Source organism: Podarcis melisellensis (assembly GCF_964234715.1).
Source record: "Podarcis melisellensis genome assembly, chromosome: 2".
In the NCBI taxonomy this organism is placed as follows: domain Eukaryota; kingdom Metazoa; phylum Chordata; class Lepidosauria; order Squamata; family Lacertidae; genus Podarcis; species Podarcis melisellensis.
In genome coordinates, this window is record NC_138529.1 from 22,245,094 (window position 1) to 22,263,087 (window position 17,994).

Below are 17,994 nucleotides of genomic sequence, written 5' to 3' on the forward strand. Positions count from 1 at the left end.
CTCTCTCTGCTGTGAAAATCTTCCAAAATGTTTCAGTCGTTATCCAACATGGGGTGGGAAGCCATCAGTTTTGAAAACTGCTTGTCTCATGTTGATACCTGCTGATGACCTAGTTCCATCAGGAACTCACTGTGAGGACTGTGCAAAAACATTGCCTCACAGTGATAGAGTGGTTCTCTCACTCTCTGGTTTGTGTTCTCTCTCTCTCTCTCTCTCTCTCTCTCTCTCTCTCTCTCTCTCTCTCTCTCACACACACACACACACACACACACACCCAAACAGAGTGCAAGGGAGCTGGAAGCAAAGCCCCTGTTTCCTTCCCCTTATGGTGGTCCTTCCCTCATTACAATTATTAAAACAAACATTATCCCATTTCTCAAATATGATGCCTGAGGAAACTGCTCCTTGAACAGCAAATAAATATGCCCATGGGTTTAAGTTAATCAGGAAACTAAGCATATTCCCAATTAATTGATCCCATAGAGCTGATCCTGCTGGTGAGGGTTTAGCAAGTATCTATAATTCACAGTCTAATGAGGTGCAGTTCAACTAATGAGTATTAGAAAAGATGCGGAGTAAATAAATGAGATGAGGGAAATGCGGGCAGGATGTCCTGTTTCGTGATTCAATGCTGCATGGAAAATGTCATTGCTGGGCCTTGGACACCTCATGCACATGGCCATCAAACAACATTGACTGACGTGGCCGCCTCTTCTCTGTACCCGTGGCCACAATTAGGGATGGTGGGTGATTACTGATGTTTTGAATCAGCTGTCTGGAGGAATTTGTGCTGAGATGCAAAATCAGGCTTGTCTTGAGCAACGCTCCCAGCATCCTGAAGGATCATCTACTACCTAGCAGTTTTGACAAGGAAAGGGAAGGTCTGAAGGCTTAATACTCACTGGGGTACTAAACCTATGTTTAGGCTGTGCCATTTCAAATTACTGGTGGAGCTTATGTGACTCAATGCTCTTCCATATATGAACACCCACTCACCCATATGTATCCCAGTGGTGGCTGGCACCCATTGGAAGACTGGATTGTCACGCATTTCAATGTAGAATGCTACGTCCTGTATTGATACGGTGTTGTCCTGTATTTCAGGTTCTCTCTCTTTCTCTATTTCTGCCAAGTTAAGGATCCTCTCCAAATGAATGTGTTCAAAAGGATGCTTGAAAGGTCATGTATTTAAGCTCCAGGAAGCCAAGCACAGACAGATTTGCAAATTCACGTGCATGTGTGTGTGGGCACATGCACATGTGTGTGTGACAAATTCCAGAGGGACCATCCTGTTAGGCTGCAATAGATGTTACTGGATTGTTTTGGAGTCACTTCAACACCAAGTGAGGGGGGAAATTGCCCTGCCCTGCCCTATCCTGTATTTTGCCAGAACAATGGTGGCAACCCTAAGGCAGAACCAATGGCAAGCAGAGCCAACTATCTCTGGTATTCTCATCCAGCAGTGACACTAAGCAGTAGGAAGCTGGCAGGCGGTGCCATGCCTTGGATTGGTTGTGAGACGGTAGGCAGGTGGGAAGATGGCTGAAGACAGGCTGACATAGGGTGGGGCACTGTCTCATTTCCCCTACTGAACCAGCCTCCACTTATGTTTAAAAATCCATGTAGATGAACAAGTAGGATGGAATGCTTTCCTCTTAATATTGTCTGTTTCATATGTATATGTCTGTCTTCCTATACAGCACAGCAACCAAAACAAAAACAGCATAAGCAACACAGATGGTGCACTTCTTCTTCTTCTTCTTCTTCTTCATAATAATAATAATAATAATAATAATAATAATAATAATAATAATAATTTATTTATACCCCGCCCATCTGGCTGCGTTTCCTCAGCCACTCTGGGCAGCTCCCAATCGAGTGTTAAAAACAATACAGCATTAAATATTAAAAACTTCCCTAAACAGGGCTGCCTTCAGATGTCTTTTAAAGATAAGATAGCTGCTTACTTCCTTCACATCTGATGGGAGGGCATTCCATAGGGCGGGTGCCACTACCAAGAAGGCCCTCTGTCTGGTTCCCTGTAACCTCACTTCTTGCAATGAGGGAACCTCCAAAAGGGCCTTGGTGCTGGATCTCAGTGTCCGGGCTGAAGGATGGGGGTGGATACGCTCCTTCAGGTATACAGGACTACTTCTTCTTCTTCTTCTTCTTCTTCTTCTTCTTCTTCTTCTGATACTGTTTTTATTTATTTTCATGATACAGTTTTGAGAAAACCATTGTTACGACAGTAAACAACAAGCCACTTGTCCTGATAAGAATCACAGACTTTTACCATGCTGTGTGTTAACATTTAATTTGATGGCTCTAAGAGATCACACCACATTTTCCCATGAGTGCTGGGTGGATTCTCTTTTGTGGTGAGATGGTGCTCATACTTTTATTTGTAACAGATGGTGAGCAGGATCTAGCAGAAACAGAAAGCAGGAGGAGGCTGTGCTGAAAGCATGCTGAAGTCGTCAGTCTAAGATAGTCCAATAGGAAAGTTGTGGATAATGATATGATATGGAAGCCAGAGACTGGTTTGAGGCCACACTAGAGAACAGGCTGAGCAACCAGGGTAGAATGTACGAGGTCAAGGCCACCAAGGAGAAGACCTCACCAAAATAATTACAGTCTGTGAGATTGGGAGGGGTCATGGCTTGATGACAGAACACATACTTTCTACACAGAAAGTCCTGGGTCCAATTCCTGGCATTTCCGGGTATGTTTTGGAAATATTCCTGTCCAAAGTCCTGAACTAGATGGACTAATGGTCTTATTTAATCCAAGGCAGCTTCCCAAGAGATGTTTTTAAACACTTAAAAGTGTAATATACCAGTAGGTCATCGTTAATATATTTTCAGTGCCAGGCATTTGACAGACTGAGATGCATGTACTGCTGTTTATTGCTAACTAGTTTTTCACTGCCGAAGTTTTTCTAGGTGTGTTTATGGATCATTGCAATGGTTTTACTATAATGAGCGTGTTTTTCATGCTGTGCCTTTGTCTTATAGTTTTCTGTAAGCGACTTAGAGGCTCTTATAGAGTGAGATGAGCGCGCAACCCCAGAGTCGTCCACGACTGGACCTAATGGTCAGGGGAACCTTTACCTTTAAATGAATAATAATAATAATTTATTTATACTCCATCCATCTGGCTGGGTTGCCCCAGCCACTCTGGGCAGCTACTTTCTGATACAGATGTCTTCTAAAAGCTGTGTACAGTGGTACCTCGGGTTAAGAACTTAATTCGTTCCAGAGGTCCATTCTTAACCTGAAACTGTTCTTAACCTGAGGTACCACTTTAGCTAATGGGGCCTCCCGCTGCCGCCGCACAGCTGTGCAATTTCTGTTCTCATCCTGAAGCAAAGTTCTTAACCCGAGGTACTATTTCTGGGTTAGCGGAGTCTGTAACCTGAAGCGTCTGTAACCTGAATCGTCTGTAGCCCGAGGTACCACTGTAGTTCTTTATCTTCTTGACATCTGATGGAAGGGCATTCCAGAATACTTGCATAGAGTCCTTGTGATGAGGCATATTCTGAGCTTCTAGCAATTCATGTTGCATTTCACAGCTAAAGCTGTATCCCTTTATAGGAAGGCCCAGTAAGCTGCTCTGACAAGCTATGTTTCTATAGAAGCACATATTATTTTCAGGAGGATCCATTGACATAGAGCACAGGGCAGGTTTCAGCTAAAGAGTCCCACCAGTGGAAGCCCTCTGCAAAGACATCTGTTTACAAAACGGGGCTTTCCTCCTCCCCTCCTCCCAGGCCCCCCGCCACTGGCTCGGGTGTCTGTGTGTCAGGAGAATCTGTGGAACAGAACAGGGGTGGGAGAAGAGGGAAGAACACTCCACCCAGAATGCTGAAACGCTTATCCTGATGCACAACCACCTTGGCATGGTGTTGAATTCCTTCCAAAAGATCTGCGGCAAATTCAGGAATTTGCACATGTAGCACCAGACGCTGATCTGAGCAACAGCAGCATGCAAATGCTTTGAAATGTTTTTGCAATGATGTGGCTGGAGTGGTGCCCAGAGCCTATTATTAGAAGAATATAGTGTTAATATTTAGAAGCGCAACAAGGCAAATGTTTAAGTGGCAGCCTTAATTATGCATTTACAGGCTTTTGTGGGACATAGTACAGTTGGACACTGGTGATTTTGCAATATTCAGGGGAAGAAAGAAAAATTAAAATGTATAAAACATGATTATGCCAGGACGACAATGTTCCCCTGCCCTATTCTCTTGTTTGTTTTGCTTATTAAAAACCATGGGCACTGACCCCTCTAGCAAAATAAGTGGTGATTTATTTATTAACTGGCTGAGGAAAGTGCAATGTGATATCCAAAGTGAAGCCTCTTAAACATTGCAATTTACCAGTTCCTTTGTTTAAAAAGATGATGTTACTTAAAGCTAGGGAAAACACCGAAAACCACTTTTATCTTAATATTCCCCCCTTTTCAGCCCTTTTTGGTGCTCTGCTCCACTCTCAGGCTTCTTCTTTCTGCTTCCTTGATCCATAACAGGAGTGATCTCATCCAATCACAGTTAAAAGGATGATTTCGTGATTCTACAGAGCCAATCAAATTTGGCTAAAAGATGACCTTATTGAGGACAAGTGAAGGCAACTGAAAGCGAGAGCAAGAGAGGGCAGCAGGTAGAAAAAATGGTTTTTTTATGTTCTGGAAAATGTTGATGAAAACCTGTGAGTAGATATGATTCACTCTTAATAAATTTGGACTCAAGGGATGGCAGATTAGTTTACGGATTAATGAAGCTAGTGTATGCAGGCGCGGGTGGCGCTATGGGTTAAACCACGGAAGCCTAGGACTGGCCGATCAGAAGGTCGGCGGTTCGAATCCCCATGACGGCGTGAGCTCCCGTTGCTCAGTCCCTGCTCCTGCCAACCTAGCAGTTCAAAAGCACATCAAAGTGCAAGTAGATAAATAGGTACCGCTCTGGTAGGAAGGTAAACGGTGTTTCCATGCGCTGCTCTGCTTCGCCAGAAGTGTCTTAGTCATGCTGGCCACATGACCCGGAAGCTGTACGCCGGTTCCCTTGGCTAATAAAGCAAGATGAGCGTCGCAACCCCAGAGTCGGCCACAACTGTACCTAATGGTCAGGGGTCCCTTTACCTTTTATACGCAGAGCATTACAACCATTGCAGTTTTATTTCTTAGCAGCCACTGTACCACCTACACAATATATAATTTAGGCCTAAATAATGCAAGTGTGAATCAGCTCTGGCAGTGCATTAATCTGCTGAAGAAGAGAATGGAAATCCTCCTAACCCCAACACACATGATCAGAGCTGATGTGTGCATGGACCTAATTCACAAGGATTTTTACTCTATGTAGCACTGACTAGACTAGCTAGTGCTGAGCATATCAAGCATTGCAACATATATATATACAAATCGAAGTAACTGTGTTTAGACTTGGCAGGTTTCCATTTTCACTAAATAATGAGTCATGATCAGCTAGGTTTTATTCAGAGCAGGCACACTGAAATTAACTTAACTTAGTCATGTTCATTATGTTAACAGGCTTAATCTGAGTAAAATTTTAGTTGACTATCACCCAATGTCTTCTAAAGTAGGCATGCAAGCTGAAGTACCAAACCTGGGTTTAAATCCAAACCTCGCTACTTGGACAACCACCTCAAATTCACTGCTGCATAAAGTGAACAATTAACAGCATGCACCACAAAACTGTTAACGAACAACAAACCATAAATGCTGTGATGTGCTGAACATCTTACATATGCACGATAAATAGCGATAAACCATGCATGCAGCTCTTGGTCTGTGCTTAGACTTCAATGGCTTTAAAAGCCACATATGTTCAGCATCAGAACTTGGGGTAATTTGTCCTAGTCCCATTTGTATCTTACTCTTCCTTTGAGGAGAGCAGGGTGGGAGGTCATATATGGATTTTCCTGTTTACCTCTTACAGTACATCAACCCTGTGAGATTTGTCCAGGGCTGCAGAGTTTTGTGGCTCAATGAGAATCTGAAGTCATGTGTGCACATGCGTTGGGAATGCTAAGAGTCTGCAGAGGGCCATTTAAAATAAAAAGTGCACTTGATGCCATACTAAAAGTTTAAAAAGAAAAGATAAAGGACCCCTGGATGGTTAAGTCCAGTCAAAGGTGACTATGGGGTGGCGCTGCTCATCTCGCTTTCAGGCTGAGAGAACTGGCGTTTGTCCACAGACAGCTTTCCGGGTCATGTGGCCAGCATGACTAAGCTTCTGGCACAATGGAACACCGTGATGGAAGCCAGAGTGCACGGAAACACAGTTTACCTTTCTGCCACAGTGGTACCTATTTATCTACTTGCACTGGCGTGCTTTCGAACTGCTAGGTTGGCAGGAGCTGGGACAGAGCAATGGGAGCTCAATCCATCGCGGGGATTCGAACCACTGACCTTCCGATCGGCAAGCCCAAGAGGCTCAGTGGTTTAGACCACAGCGCCACCCCCATCCCTTGATGCCATATTAGGGCATCACTAGCATGGGAGTAATAAGGCAGCACCCCAAGGATCATCCACATCAGGCTGGACAGAGAGGCTGCCCAATGATACAGATAAAAGTCTTCCGCTGATTGGATGGAAATTTCTCCTTTCCACATCCTTTTCAGTTCTTGACATCTGAGAATGCCTTGCAGATTGCTCTCTGGAGCCCAAGCAGCCAGCAATAACCTCCAGCTACAAGATTCTGAAGCTCCAAAATTCACTTTTTTTTAACAGTGCATGGGAATATGGAAATTATTTCTCACCTATAGTGTTTAAATTGAAAAAAAAACCCCACATATATTCACAAGCCTATACCATAGTCTGGGCTTGTGAATATCAGCCATTAAAAGATTGATTTCAAAACAGTGTAAAAAGCCTTTACAATCTATTAGCCTTCCACTCTGCATTTATACACACACACACACACACACACACACACACAAATACAAATTCACAACAGGCTTTATGCTTCAAGAATTCCTTCATGCCCCGTGCAAAATGGAGCACCCCTCCTCTCTGTTTTCCCTGTGAAACGATGAACTGGACACTTTACATATAAATAATTCAAGAAAGCAACATTTTAAAAACGGTTTTTAAAAGATTAGAAAGGTTACTTTTCCCTTTTCCTCCCTCTCCACTCCTAACACCCTTCTCTCTCTTTCGATTAGGGTCACATTTCAAAAGCATCCCAGATATGAAAAAAGGTTCTGTTTATTTTGCACACACCGGTATTAAAAATAGTAAACAAACAAACAAAAACTCAAATAAACAAACAAAAATGATAGGTTTCCATTTTGATAAGTGAGGGTATTAAAAACCCAAATCTTATTGCAGGAATGCTGTGGGGTCAACGTATCCATCCCAAATCAATGCCCACGTAGGTTCCACCTTAACACTGTTTGCATTAATCTATTTTTAAAATGAATTTTATTAGTATTTTCCACACAACAACAACAACACGAAAGACATCAAAAGGTGTGTGTTGTGTATTGTTTGCATTAATCTAAATAAGCATCCCCTTCGGTGCTCCTTTCCATAATAACTATCCTGAACGAGAATCTCTAGTTTGCAGTTTCTATCCAGTTACCATAAAACACCCCACCCTAGGAAAATATGGACCCCCTGTTAATTAAATTAATAGCACATGTTCTTACTATGCCCTGATGCATTGACAAAGCATGTTCAGAGAAACCAGGGATGCAGTGGAGAGGAGGCAGTGTGCCCTTTAATCCTGTTGGCTAGCAAAGAAGCACAGTGCACCATTGAGCGCATTTCCTCCATGGCAACAAGAGTGGTGTTTCAAGAATTAGATTTCCCCAATGCCCCGAGCATCATTTTGACATCTTCATTGTTCCATGCTACATATATGAGGGAGGGGAGGTAGTTCTCCAGATAGCATAAATACAGAGTACATGATACGAGGCAACACAGGGAGGAAAATTAAAATTCTCCTTTGGAATAATAGAAAGGTAGGGTTCGAAATGTGCTAACACGGTCTCGACACTGCTGCTGTATAAATATTGACTGATCATCTCACAGCACTAGAGAGCTGAAATTCCACATTGCATGGGAGATGGTAATAAAAATGTCTTGCCATTAAAAACACGTGTGATCCCACCCACCCGCCCCACTCCTCCCTATATCTTGTTTCCGAGGCAGATTACTATAGGTCACCTGCTGGCCATCAGCATAAGGAAGGAAGAGTTTCAGGCTGAGTTCTTCCTTGTGTATAATTTTGCCAGTATCAATGGGGTTAAGCCAAGGGTGAATTTGGCCTTTTCAGTAAAGTGTAATTTTCTCCATGGTTAGTTATTAAATGCAATCAAGAGAGATGGCTGCCGCTTGGCATGTGCTGTAGAGGTCATTCTCCTATCCTCTGCAAATCTAACATCGAATGAAACCCAGCATATCCATAACTTTAACCCACTCCATTCATCACTCACTGAACCAAAAATGAGAGCACAAGTCAGGTTTTTTTTTTAAAAAAAAAATCTTAAAGGTCAAAATGATTTCTGCCCCCCTCACATCCCCTGCTTTAAAGAGCAGCCTGCAGCCTTAAAATCAGAGTCATTTGGGGTGAAGATCAAGGGGCAGGCGTGGCAAGTCTCCACCCAGCTCTTTCCAGCAGCAAGTGCCACATTTAGGGGCCATAAGGGTTTATTGCTTAAGAGTTTCTTTTAATTCATGCAGTGTTGCCAAATGAAGAATTACCTGGGTTCCCCGGTATTTTATTCCGGGCCGTCTTTACCCAGGGGTGCAAGGGGTGCGGTGCACCCGGGCGTTGAATTCAGGGGGAGCGCCCGCCACTGAAGCCGCCTAAGCTCTTAACTGAAATCCCTGGCTGATTTCGGTCGATGGGTCATTTCTGTTTTCTTTTGTGGAAGAGTTGCAGAATCAGTGTATCCGGCGCCATCCCCTAGTGGTGTCTTTCATTTCCACATGATCCCAAAAACAGGAAAACGGAGTTATTGCTGCCGCTTTTTTATTTCTTCATGTTAGCGGTTTTCGCTGTTCCTCTCCTTAAAAGCGCAACAACCTTGAGCTGACCCAATAGCTCAACAACTTTGAGCGCCCCCCCCCCAAAAAAATTGGGGGTGCTGGGTGGATCTTTGCTAAAGACGGCCCTGATTTTATTCAAGTTGGCACATTCATGTAAGTTGGGTTTAGAACTGCAGCCTTAGTTGATCCACTAGCTAGAACAGAAATACTGATATTAGGAATTCATTTTAAGTAGGAATAACCGATCCCTGTATTTTCAGTGTTCAGGCTGTGAATGATCGCTGACATAGCCAATAGGGCACCAGATACGCAGAGGTATCAGCAGCCCTGAGGAGGCCCCAAGGTCTGCAGAGGTACCAAAATGTTTAGAAAGAAACCCTAAAGATGGAGATTGCCCAAACAGCTCAATGAAGATTGAGGGTGCTCAATGGGTATGGGTTGACTGGTGGGTGGGCAGTGTGGAGAATGGAAAATCAGTGTTGGGGGAATGGAAGAGACTGGATGGAATCCTGAACCACACTGCAACATTTTGTTGCAGGCTCCCTTTGTCATTCTCTCGTAACGAAATGGTGGCACGAAAGAACTTTGCAGGGAATTTCCTTGCATTTTGGCAGGCGGCTCCTTCATGCTGCAGGTATCTTCTGTCTTTGTTGATTATAACCTAATGCCCAATTTGGTAAGAAACCCCTGGTTATTAGGCTGTAATAAAAACAGTTAATGACCCATTTAGTGTTTGGGTAGTTCATGCACCTGGGCACCGAATGAATATGCCTGTATAGTGAAACAGAAATCATTTTTATGCTGGAGGAGGTGAACATCGCTAAAAATCAGAGAAGCCTTTGTACGGCATGCCAAGCTGCTGAAGCGAAAAAATGTCTTCAGTGAAAGGGCTCAGATGTGAGCATGTTTCAATGCACTGCTCAAGGAAGGGGGGGGACCCACTCTGATAATAAATGTGAGCTTGTTATCATTGCTTTTCAGTGGGAAGTAAAGCCGGAAGCTGGGTCGTGCTGGCTAATTGAAGGTTACAATACATTGAGATTCAAGCGCTACATTTTAATTATAAACTGGTGACATACAACAGTCTCACTTCGTTCTTAGTCCATTTCAAGCAAGAATATTTGTAAAAAAGAGAGAGAAGAAGAAGCTTACTATTGGGAGCCATCACATTCATTATCCTGTATTGCATCTGTCAGGCAGGTGCTTAATGGCATGTTTGATGTCTGTTGAATTTAGTGCCTATTTTAACAGAGGGCTTAAAAAAACACTTCTTGGTTACGTTCTATGCCAAAACAGGTGTGCATCAGTGCTTGAAAAGCAACAGCAGCAGCAGCAGCAGCAGCAACAACGACAACAACAAAAACAACAACAACACACACACACACACACCACTTCCTTGTGTATGCACATTCCACTCAGTTGTAGCTGCGTATATTTCCTATGCATGCCACAATTTGAAATGATTGGCGGTCATAAAATGTGCTGCAAATCTAATAACTTTGTTATGTGCACACATTGTTTGCACCTCCAGGTGCAAAACAGCCCCAGGGCAGTATTGCCAGTCCTCCTACATATATGACATTGTCTTTTCCACTGATGTCATCTGATGCCAAACCTGTCCACGTTCAAATCTTGCACGCTTAACAGTTAAGCATATGCTGAAAACCTTGCCAGAAAAGAAAGCACTGACAAGTTTTTAAAAAACCAGCCACCTCAATTGTAATGGTAAGCCCCCTGCCTCTATGAAAATTGTAAGAATTTAACCTCACCGCCAAGGATTAATGCAATCTTCAGGGGCTCTCCCCCCCCCCCCGCCCAAGGTGTTGGTGTAGAAAGCCATACAGTGGTACCTCGGGTTAAGAACTTAATTCATTCTGGAGGTCCGTTCTTAACCTGAAACTGTTCTTAAGCTGAAGCACCACTTTAGCTAATGGGGCCTCTTGCTGCCGCTGCACCGCCGGAGCACAATTTCTGTTCTCATCCTGAAGCAAAGTTCTTAACCTGAGGTACTATTTCTGGGTTAGCGGAGTGTGTAACCTGAAGCGTATGTAACCCGAGATACCACTGTATACAGTTTAGGACCAGGCTAACTAAAAGATCATCTCATTCCTTATGTACCCAATCCACCATTGTGTTTTGCAGGGGAGGGCATCATGCAGACAACATCCAACGATGAGGTCTACTCTGCACAATGTCAGAACTTTAGTTTGGTGGCATCTACCCTTTGGATCTCCTTCACATAACACACCAGGTAGGTACCTTCTCTGTTATCTTTTCAGCACCTGCTAAAGACATCCCTCTTTCACCAAGCTTCAGTTAGCTCAGTTGGTTAGAGTGTGGCGCTCATAATGCCAAGATCGTGAGTTCAATCCCTACATGGGCCAGCTTCATTTTCCTGTGTGCCAGGGAAGTTTTACTAGATGATCCTCAGGGTTCGTTCCAACTCTACAGTTCTACGGTTCTAAAATATTTATCTTAGTTGGTACCTGTTTTGGATTTGAATAGATTTTATGTATGTGTCGTTTTGATGTATGGAAGTGAAAGCTAGACCATAAAGAAGGCTGGTCGCTGAAGAATTGATGCTTTTGAATTATGGTGCTGGAGGAGACTCTTGAGAGTCCCATGGACTGCAAGAAGATCAAACCTATCCATTCTTAAGGAAATCAGCCCTGAGTGCTCACTGGAAGGACAGATCGTGAAGCTGAGGCTCCAATACTTTGGCCACCTCATGAGAAGAGAAGACTCCCTGGAAAAGTCCCTGATGTTGGGAAAGATGGAGGGCACAAGGAGAAGGGGATGACAGAGGACGAGATGATTGGATAGTGTTCTTGAAGCTACCTGCATGAGATTGACTAACTGCGGGAGGCAGTGGAAGACAGAAGTGCCTGGTGTGCTCTGGTCCATGGGGTCATGAAGAGTCAGACATGACTAAATGACTAAACAACAACATGTGTCATTTTTACCTGTTTTTATAGTTATAATTGCTTTGATATATGCAATTGGTTGAACTGTTTTTTTAAAATAAATTTTGTTGTATATATCTTGTTGCACTGAGAATTGCTTCAGAATGCCTCGTGGAAAGCAGTTCATAAATGAAACAAATAATTTCAATAGGAGTATCGGTTTAAATAGCAGGAATTGATGCAGAAAGAAAAATCGCACACTAAAATAGTCCAGAAATTTGCTGGCGACGGTAATTAGCGTCTTTCATTGAGCCATAAAACTTGCATGTGATATGTTTCATTTTAGATTTGATTTCACTTAAGCATGACACCCCTGAGCAATATTCTGTTTTGTGTTTTAATTGTTACCCGGCACAGTTTTTATCTAATATCTCAATGCAATAATTCACAGACTATGCCTTTGGGAAGCAAAGACAACAGAATTGCTATCTTAACGGTATTGAACGTTACAATTTGGGACAAGAGTAAATGTTCAACCATCCGTATCCTTAGCAAAACGTTTTATTTAAGGCTTGTGAACAGAAAAAGAGCTGATCTGAAATCTTCATTATTGGTCAACTGTGGAGATGTTGATGGGAAGAAGGAACATGATTCCAAAGCTGGCTCCCTCTTTTGAAAATGCTCCTCATCTCAAATCCAATGAGATCAGTTAAACAAGAGCAATTCAAAGGGCATAACGGAGTGGCATGTGCAAATACGGGAACCAAGTTAAGAAAACCGTCAAAATTTAAAAAGCGAATTAGCAGTCTTCAGGAAAAGGGAACGTTCCCTTCCTTCCTTCCTTCCTTCCTTCCTTCCTTCCTTCCTTCCTTCCTTCCTTCCTTCCTTCCTTCCTTCCTTCCTCCCTCCCTCCCTCCCTCCCTCCCTCCCTCCCTCCCTCCCTCCCTCCCTCCCTTCCTATGCCTTTCTCATTCTTGTCCTGTAAGTTGCTTTCATACTACAAGGCACAGATAGATGAAACTCATTTAGCTCTGAGGATGCATGCCCAAAGTCAAGTTCCTACTCCAACAACCCCTATGCAAATGTCCTCAGAAGGTAGTTTGATGTGCATAGGATTTAGCCTTAATTATTTAATCTTGGGAGAAGGGTGGGAGGAAAGTCATACTCATTAATAAGATTAGAATAACATTCCTTCTCTTTCACACCCTGCCTCAAGATCATCCTGATCAGACAAGGCAAGGAGAGGGGGAAAACTTCAACTGATGTTTCAATCACAAGCCCTTGAATCATAAATCCTTGGGAAACGATTCTGGTGGACGTATATGTCCAGTGTGGAGGCATTTAAGCCGGAATAGAAACAAGGCGCAACTAGAATGCCTGTAGGAGAAGCTGCCTCTGCCATCTGAAACATCGGCTTTGGGGAGCAGCTAAGACTTTCGTGCCTGGGCTCTGGTGAGCCGCTGCCTCTAACACCCGTGATCTATGAGACTGGCATGAGGATAGTGCAAACTATCATTGACTCCTCTTTGTGCCTCTCAGTGCCAGTTGGTGGGGAACACAAGTGGAGAAGGTGCTGTTGTTGTCCTGCTTGTGGGTTTCCTCTAGTTGGCCACTCTGAGAACAGACTGCTGGGCTGGATGGGCCTGATCCAGGAGGGCTCTCTTTCTGAGCAGCCTCCTCTTTTTCTGCCTTTATCGATCTGTGGCTGAGAGAACATATTTCCTATCAGGGTGGGGGGCAGATGTCAGGCTTCAGTGAATCGGCTTCCTCCCCTGTGGCCACAAATGAGCAGATCATGCGAAAGGGAATTCTTACCTGTTAGTTTCTTTAATAAACACAGTGAAGGACCAAAGCAAGCATCTAACTAGAATGGCGGTGCCCCCTTATTAAGTTCACTTCCCCCTCCATCTCTCATAATGTACGTCACTCCTACATCTAGTCATCTGAGCTTGGGGCCTCTGTGTTTTCTGTTCTGACACTTTCTGAGCTCTCCTTGTCCTTGGAGAAGGGGGGTGGACTATCTAGAGTCTGTGAATCTGTTAACTCTCTCTCTTCTAGTGTTTCTTCTGCTAGCTGTTCCCCACCCAATATTTCCCAGCTTCTCCCTTCTGAACTATGCCCCTCTGCAAACCACTGTTCCAAATCTATACTGCTCTCCTGCTCCTGGGAAGATTCAGGGTCAGGATCAGGGGGAGGGGGGGGGGGCTCCCACCATTCTTCCTCAGTACAGTCCTTCTCAGCACGGTCCCTGTCAGTAGAGTATGGTCAGTGCTGTTTTTCTAGAAAAAGAGAACTCACCACAAACACCTCCCTCATTCTCTTAGAATGGCAATGGTCCCCACTTGAGAGAGGTTGGAACTGAGTTCTGGCGAGTTCCGGATGAACAAAAATCCTGGGTATGGTGTTTCTGTGTGATTACCTTTATTGATTAATCCAGAGGCTTGGGGGTGGATTTGTCATCTCTGATGTTAAAGCTGAACAGTTTCATGTATTGGCTGCTGGAGTGAGGGTGTAAATGTGCGTTTTAGCTAAGATAGGGGTGGCTGTTTCATTCTCCCCTTGTTGATTGTTTTATGGCTGTGGTATTAACAGAATTGTCAAATAATGCTTAGCGCTGTTTGCATTATGCTATAGGATTTTTTTAAAAATTGGCAGTACATTAACTGCTTTGGGCTTTCTTTGGGAGGAAGGCACAAAAAAGAAGACAGTGGTGATGATTATGCAGTACAGTGGTACCTCAGGTTACAGATGTTTCAGGTTACAGATGCTTCAGGTTACAGACTCAGCTAGCCCAGAAATAGTACCTCAGGTTAAGAACTTTGCTTCATGATGAGAACAGAGATCGCGTGACGATGGCGCAAGAGGCCCCATTAGCTAAAGTGGTACCTCAGGTTAAGAGCAGTTTCAGGTTAAAAATGGACCTCCAGAACGAATTAAGTTCTTAACCTGAGGTACCACTGTACTGGAAAGTTCATTTTATGGGCAAAATTTGAAAAGAATGGGGCCTACATAGGTTAGAAGGTGTCAGCTTGAGGCTGGAGATATAAGTTCATTTTACAAAAACATCTGGAAGGACAGAGCTGTCATTAAGATTAAAGACAATAATGCCATGCCATTAGCAAATGCAGGCTAAATGTCAGATAATGCAGGGGTTCCAAAACTTCCTACCCCCTGGGCTCACTTGAGACGTCTGAAAATTACTGAGGCTCAACAGCCACAAAATGGTGGTGTAGGGACAAAGCCAGTCACAGAATAGATAGCAGGCTGAGGCAGAGTTTGGTATAATCAGCTGGGTAATTACTGACATCACTTTCTCCTGATAGCTATTCCATCTTGGGAGAATGTCGAACACTTTCGTGCTGCAGTTTCTTTGTGGCGAGGAGTTTCACAGCTCTGCCTTCACCCAGCTAACTATGGACATTTGCACTGGAAATACTGCGAGCCAGCCTCCCCGTTTCAGGCAGAATTTACTAATCAAGAGGCTTTAAGGGGGAAAACCTTTTTCTTTTATATCTTTTCCCTTCGCAACCCCATATGCCTCTCCAAGTATTATTACTCATCTCCTGTAATTACTTCCCTCATTCTCCTTTCACACTCAACTTGTGCCTTATCAATTCTCCATCCTATAAGAGCTTTCTTTTTATTATTAATTACTCTTTTATCTCATTTGCTAATTTCCTTCAACATTTCCTCTGAACTCTGTCTCCTGGTGTAACGTTGGAAAGTCTCGATCACTTCTCCTACCTGGGCAGTTACCTTTCCACAAGGGCTGACATCGATGCCAAAATCCAGCATTACCTGCGCTCTGTGAGTGCAGCTTTTTCCTGATTGAAGTGCAGAGTGTTTGAGGACCGGGACATTACAAAGCTATTGTACTACTAACCTTACTGTATGCTTGTGAAACATGGACAACTTATAAACGCCATCTCCAACTCCTCAATGGTGTCTCCAAAAAATTCTACATATCACTTGGTAAGACAGGCGAACTAATGCCAGTCAGTGGCGTAGCATGGGGGGTGCAGGGGGGGCGGCCGCACCAGGCGCAACACCTGGGGGTTAGGGTTAGGGGGCGCAAATCCACAGGTTAGGGGGTGCAAATTACTTGCCTTGCCCCGGGTGCTGACAACCCACGCTATGCCACTGATGCCAGTGTACTGGAAGAAGCAAATATCATCAGTGTCGAAGAGATGATTCCTCAACATCAACTTCGTTAGACTGGTCATGTTGTTCAGATGCTTGACTATTGTCTTCGAAAGCAACTACTTTATTCTGAACTTAAAAATGGAAAGTGTAATTCTGGTAGGCAACAAAAGAGGTTTAAAGACTCTCAAGGCAAAACTAAAAAAAATAGTAGTATAAACACTGACAATTGGGAAACACTGGCCTGAGAGTAATCCAATTGAAGAACAGCCTTTATCATGGACTTTGAAGACGCTTGAACTCAGGACGAAAGGGAGAAATGTGCTAAGAGGAAGGCACGTTTGGCAAACCCTCACCATGATCCCCACTGTGGAAGAATGTGTGGATCCAGAATTGGCCTCCACAGTCACTTACAGACTCACTGTTAAGACCATGTTCATGGAAGACAATCTTACTCGGCTATGAGTGATCGCCAAAAAAGAAGAAGACTCAAAATGGAAGGAACTGCTGCTGCTGGTGCTGGCATCAGCCTATAGCCACTTCTTGTCTGTTCTGTCAGGTTTACATACACTGCAAGCACGGTACCTGTGGTGTCTGTGTGAATAGCAATTGCACATAGGACAAGCAAAAAGTAACACATATTCCTTTCAGGGATGCTGGTACATGCATCCCCTCACTTTGCCATATAAATGCTTATTGCAGAGTGATCTCTCTACACAGAGTCTACATGCACAAATCTCCACAACAACAACACTAGAGCTGGATACAGTGGGTTCCACTAAGTCTGAACAAGGATTTCTGCCAACCACCCTCCAGGTTTTGGGCCACTGTGAAGACAGCTATGTCGATGCAACCCTAAGTCTACACCTTAAAGATACACAAATCTTACTGCTGACACGAGTGGTGGGATGGGGAATAATGTCGACAAGAAGCAACAAGAGAAAATACAAAACTGGCCTGCTCATTCTAGTAACTTGATGTAAGAGAATTAGGGCCAAATTAAGTTACAGAAATCACGTGCCACTTCATTAACATCCGTTAATTTCATCCAGGGGCTGCTACAGCTGGCAAGAAATCAAGCGGTGGTCATATTGGGAAAGAACAAAGCATTTCTATTCATAGACTCCTCAGATCCAGTGCAGACCAGCAATAGTCACTTTGATATAATTCAGAATGCCATTCTGAATGAAAACACAGACTACAACCATCTGTTTGCTTTGTATGCTTTTGTAAAGCAGAAGCAAACAAGCGTATTTTGAGAAAACAGGACCAAATGCTGGGCAACGTACATGGCAGTTCAGGAGACATGGGAAATCAGGATAGCAGACTACAGAAGGAACACCAGGACAAACAAAAATATACATTAAGCATGAGCAGTCTTGTAGAGAGAGCGTGAAGGACTGCGATCTGATTGAAGACAAATGTGCATTAGTCCACATGAGTAAGTGGATTGGCAGTAGCACGACTGCATATGAAAAACTGGGCAAAAGACCGAAGTCCCCACCCTCCGTAGTTGGGACGGGGGGCTCGTTCGCTTCCTATGGGCCCGTGACTGCGCTGAATGAGCATTTCTCTCTCATAGCACCACCACTGCATGTTCTACCAAGGGCTACATAACCATGAGACAGGGGTGGCGCTGTGGTCTAATCCACTGAGCCTCTTGGGCTTGCCGATCAGAAGGTCGGTGGTTCGAATCCCCGTGACAGGGTGAGCTCCCATTGCTTGGTCCCTGCTCCGGTGGGAAGGTAAACGGCGTTTCCGTGCGCTGCTCTGGTTTCGCCAGAAGCGGCTTAGTCATGCTGGCCACATGACCTGGAGAAACTGACTGTGGACAAACGTTGGCTCCCTCGGACTGTAAAGAGAGATGAGCGCCGCAACCCCAGTCGTTTGCGACAGGACTTAACTGTCAGGGGTCCTTTACCTTTTTTACATAACT

At 44.0% G+C, this 17,994-nt stretch overlaps 1 protein-coding gene and 1 long non-coding RNA gene across 3 annotated transcripts in view; one reads left to right on the top strand and one right to left on the bottom strand.

Annotated features, from left to right (window-relative positions):
* Positions 1-17,994, top strand: part of LOC309363574 — a 193,895-nt gene that overhangs the window by 90,783 nt on the left and 85,118 nt on the right. For both annotated transcript variants that reach the window (XR_014165415.1, XR_014165416.1), the window contains one exon: positions 11,158-11,266. This is a non-coding gene — a long non-coding RNA (uncharacterized lncRNA). The remainder of the gene's footprint in view (positions 1-11,157; positions 11,267-17,994) is intronic.
* Positions 1-17,994, bottom strand: part of CACNG4 (calcium voltage-gated channel auxiliary subunit gamma 4) — a 91,045-nt gene that overhangs the window by 53,686 nt on the left and 19,365 nt on the right. The window lies entirely within an intron of this gene.